At 48.6% G+C, this 5,234-nt stretch overlaps 1 non-coding gene across 1 annotated transcript; it reads right to left on the bottom strand.

The window, feature by feature from the left end:
* Positions 1–242: 242 nt before the first annotated feature.
* Positions 243–315, bottom strand: Trnam-cau (transfer RNA methionine (anticodon CAU)). Its single transcript has one exon. It is a non-coding gene; the product is annotated as a tRNA-Met (tRNA).
* Positions 316–5,234: the final 4,919 nt, after the last annotated feature.

Below are 5,234 nucleotides of genomic sequence, written 5' to 3'. Positions count from 1 at the left end.
TAATAAAAGTCAATTAGGAAGTGTCCGTACAATAACGATGCGCATGGGGACTTTTTGAAGCAGACAGCGAATACTTTGTTCCGGGGTTCACATGTGCAATGTTGGCCCTCCGTAAAATGCAATGGCAGGCTGGATGTAGCATTATTTTTGTCCTATAACACGCAAGAGATATCTGCGGTGACTTTAATTATTCCTGTAATTTCTACATAGTAAAGGAGAAAAAGAAAAAAAAGCACTCCGCCTGCCCCGGGTGAGGATCGAACTCACGACCTTCAGATTATGAGACTGACGCGCTGCCTACTGCGCTACCGAGGCTTTTTTTTTTTTTTTTCTTTATTGCCTGCTTGGCGACAACACAACACGCACTGTTCAGTACACAAATTACTAGCTCCAGCCACCAATCGGCTGAAGGGAGTGGCTTAAAACATCTTAAATTGCGCTAGAACATCCAGAATGGGTAACCACTCAGGCTCTTCCGGCATCACTCGATAAACTTCTCTTATATAAGCAACGCTTTCAATGAAGTACTCTCGCACTGTGCGAGCATCCTCTTCGGCATTTTGAACCGCCATGCGAGTTTTCCACATAGAATGCAGACTAAGTGCCATGAACATATCATAGGGCACGCCTCCATCGTTGTTTACGGGCAAAAAGCGAATGCCATAAGGCGTTAATGGTAAGTCTTTTTTCAGGGTTCGTTGGAGGATGTCCCAGTGAAACACCGCATCCCAACAGTCCAGAAAGATGTGCTCAATTGTTTCGAGCTTTTGGCATAGTCTACAGTTAAGTGTCCATGGGTGTACATATAGTCCTTTTTCCTGCAGCCAGGGTTTTACTGGAAGCGTGCCGCTATGAAGTTTAAAGAAGAAAGATTTAACAGATGAACGTACTGGCATTCGTTTCACTCTTTTTAGAACATCTTTTCCTGAACCCACTGCATATAACTGACGATAAACCGGAACAGGCAGACACACATCAATCATATCTTTGTACAAACGTTTTCGCGGTACACTACTCAAATACTCCAAGGAAAACCTAACCCTTAAAATCCTAAAAGCATCCACAACTTCCCGCAAGAACCCACGCACACGTACACATCGCATTTCAGAAGTTGAAACTACATAGTCTGGAATGACATCACGTAGTCGGGCTTGTACCACAGTACGTAGAAAGCAATCTCTCTGATCTCTCAGAAACATAAACCTACAAACTATTTGTCGGATAAACAAATGTGCCAGTCCCAATCCACCACTTTTCACCGAGCGAAACAAATTAGTTCGACTCATGCGCTCCCAACTTGAGCCCCACAAAAACACCGCAAACACTCTGTGCAGCTTTTGTATGCTCCTTCTTGACATACAAATCGCCTGTAGGACGTACCATACCTTGGCAACAGCAAACACATTACATACTGATGCACGGGCAAACATTGACAGATCCCTTCCCCCCCATTGTGTTAATTTCTCTCTAACTCTATCAGTTTCTCCGTCCCAGTACTCTCTAGCATCCTGGTAGTTTTCAAGGGGGATGCCCAGATACCTGGCCGGAGTTGTCGTCCAAGGCATGTTCTCGAAAAACACTGGCTTACTTTGCCAGTCACCATGCCAAAATCCTATGCACTTGTTCCAGTTAACTGCACTGGCAGACAACTCGCAAAATCGCTTTAGATCGTTCACCACCTCCCTCACACTTTTCCTATCACTACAAAAAACAGCGATGTCATCGGCATATGACAAAATTTTAACTTCACTGCAGTGCAAACGGAATCCGTGTATACTTTCATTTTGAAGAATCTTTAAACAAAAGGGTTCAAGATAAATCGCAAACAACAAGGGACTCAAGGGGCACCCCTGCTTCACCGACGACAGTATATCAAAACTTCGTCCCACTTTTTTGTTTACAATAACACGAGCTGAGCACTGAGTGTACGACATCTTTACACCTTCGAGGATGACGGATCCTACGTTAACGTGTTCTAACACTGAGAAAAGAATGTTATGCGCAACACGATCAAAGGCCTTCTGCAAATCAATTTGGATCATCGCCACGTGGCCCCCTAGAGCGTCGCAACACTCTAATACACTTCTTGCGACATGAATATTGGTAAAAATAGATCGTCCCTGAATTCCACATGTTTGATGGGTTCCAACAATTGTTTTTATTACTCCTTGCAATCTTCTAGCCAAAACCTTCATGAAAATTTTGTAATCAACATTCGTTAAGCTGATTGGCCGATACGACTCTACCGCCAACAGCTTTTCAGGATCATCAGTTTTAGGAATTAACACAATATGACTATTCCGGAACGAAGGCGGTGTTCTCTTGGATTCATACGCTTCCGTTATGACCCTGTACAAAATTAGTGCTATATCTTCTTTGAAGAACTTGTAAAACTCGGTTCCCAATCCATCTGGCCCCGGTGACTTCCCTATGGATAATTCGTCGATGGCGTTATTTATCTCCTGCAAACTGATCGGCGCCTCCATGCTTGCTCTGTCATCATCACTTAACTTTGGCATTGACGGCAAGAAAGTTAGCTCGTAATCTTTACTGCCTTGCTTTTCAGTTCCCAGCAGTTCATTATAATGTTCAAAAAACGCGCGCTCCACGACTTCAGGGTCCCTAGAAACCACATTATTGTATCGAATAGCTTTAATCTCATTCTTTAGCGCATAACCCTTTTCGTCACTCAGGGAACGTTTGGTTGGCGTTTCGCCCAACCAGAGTCGCTCTGCGCGTGCGCGCACTATGGCACCCCTGTACTTCTCGATGTCAATGACCTCCAACTTATTTTTAACTTCTCTTATTTCTTTTGTAAAAGTTCCAGGCTGTTGAGCCTCAATGCCTAGCAAGAAGTGCAATTGGCTTTGTAGTTGTGTTTCCTCCTCCTTTTCTTTATGGCGTATGACGGACGATCTTTCTATTGCACTTATCTTAACGTCACTTTTTAGCTGTTCCCAGACGGTGATAAGTGACCCACTTTCTGTTCCGATTGCCTCCTCTAATCTTTTCTTTACACCAGTTGTGAATGGTTCATCATTCAGTAGTTTTACATTGAATTTCCAGGTATCCCAGCTAAAGCGAGTTTTCCTTTGCTTCTGACCTATTGTAAACGTCACCATGCTGTGGTCGCTGAAGGACAGCGGTTTCACGTTGTAGGCCTCGCACAGAGGCACAAGACCCAGTGATACGTAAACTCTGTCCAATCTTGCGTGACTTTCACGTTGAAAATGTGTGTACTGTGGTGCATTCATGTTCGACAGAACACACGCGACGTCCTCCAGGCCAAACTCATGCACTAGGCTATTTAAAACCATCGCACTCAAATCATGTGTCGGCGGTTTTTTTGCTCTATCAGCGCTCGAACAGACGCAGTTGAAATCGCCAAGAAATATTACGTGCCTATCGCAGTTTAAATACACTTTCAAACTTTCAAAAAAAAGGCGGCGATCCCCTTCCTTATTTGGCGCATATACACAAATCACTCTCCATGCCATGTCCGAGTACAAAAAATCGCACACAATAAAGCGACCGCGTTCGCAAACACTGACACTTTCTTCAAAAATTCCCACAGAATTACGCAGAAAAAGCGCACATCCAGCTGACGCGCCTACCGAGTGGGACACGCAAACGTTATATCGTGCTCTGAAAGTTTGCACCATCCGGTCCGTTTGCTCCTGACTCTGCTTCCGGTAGCGCTAGCGAGCGGACGCAAGATGTCGAGCTCCCCAGTTGGAGCGGTCGTTGCGGCTTCGGGCCGCGGAAACAGGACAACGGACAACGAAGCACAGGACTACCAGATAATTCTGCCTCAACTGCCATCAGGTCGGTTCGTTTTGAACACAGTATTCTTGCACGCTGACGTCAAAGCGAGGCCTTATCGAGTGGAAGATTTTCGAGACGCGCTCGCACGCTTGGAACTGCTCCCCGACGTGATAGCGTTGGGAGCGTTCCAAATGAATCACGTGTGGGCAGTAACATTCAAGGACGCCGAAAGTGCCAAAAAGTTGGTTGATTTTGGCGACGTAAAAGTAAAAGATCTTCGCTGCATGGTCATCGACCCGAACAACCAGGTGCTGCGAGTGAAAGTGCACTGGGTTCTTTATGGTGTGCCCGACGACATGGTGCGAGCCGCGTTTGCGCCGTACGGCGTAGTGACTGACGTCGCAAGAGACCGATGGCGTGTGTCTGGGTGCGGCGACAAGGGCTCGACAACGCGCCTTGTGTCGCTGAAACTCAAGGCAGGCGTCTCCCCCGACGACGTGCCCCACCAGCTCCGAATCGCCGGGGACAACGCACTCGTAGTCGTTCCGGGGCGTCTGCCGCTTTGTCTGCGGTGTCAGCGTTCTGGACACGTTCGACGGGAGTGTCGTGTTCCGCGCTGCACTCGTTGTCGTCGTTTTGGCCACGAGGCCTCACAGTGCGTGCAAACTTACGCCACTGTCGCCGGACCAGTGGGATGTGACGAAAAATCTGAGCACCTCATGGATGAAGCTGAAGCGGAAGAAGTGGCCGCTGGAGGAGGGGGAGACGAGCCAGCGCCGACGCATGAGCTCAAGGACCTGCCGACGTGCAAGTCACCCGCCGTACAAGCTGGCATGGGCCAGGGAAAAGATAATGACCGGCCGGGCCTCAACACAGACGACTTATCACTGCCACCAGTGAACCAAGCTGCCCAAGGAGGAGCTATCCTGGAAACCGACCAAGCGGACGGTGGGAAGGAGTCTGACGATGACACCATCGATATGGACACGAGCAAGGACCTCGCTAGCAGCACCTGCGGAAAGCGTGGACGCGAGAGCAACGCCGACATGACAGAAGGCGACAACGCGGCTTCCGACGAGCCGCCTTGGAAGGCGGTGCTGGGGCGGCGTTCCACACAGAAGCCCAAGCGTAGCGTCCCCCCGGACAGGAGAGAGCCAGCGTCGACGCCGGCGAAGACGCCGACGTAGTCGCGCGAGTGGTGTGCGCCCGTGGGCGAGTGAGCCAGCGTCGGTCATCCTTGTGTCTGAGACTCCTGGCCCGTAATGCAGTAGTGTATTCTGCGCTGCTTTTGAATCCACGCCCCGTACCCGTGGTGCTGTCTGTAGTGTATGGGGGGGCAGGACAACGTAAGGATATTGTCGAGGTCGGAACAGGTGCCATAAATTGGTATGGGGCACATGACAGCTTCTATGTCATTTCGACGGCGCATTTGGCTGACTACAGCGGTTCGCTCCTCTTCCGGGCATTAA

The sequence above is a fragment of the Haemaphysalis longicornis genome, unplaced genomic scaffold, assembly GCF_048455015.1.
Source record: "Haemaphysalis longicornis isolate Haplotype H1 unplaced genomic scaffold, Haemaphysalis longicornis Haplotype H1 scaffold_8, whole genome shotgun sequence".
In the NCBI taxonomy this organism is placed as follows: Eukaryota; Metazoa; Arthropoda; class Arachnida; order Ixodida; family Ixodidae; genus Haemaphysalis; species Haemaphysalis longicornis.
The sequence above is the reverse complement of the archived record's forward strand: the minus strand, read 5'-3'. Positions and strand labels throughout refer to the sequence as shown.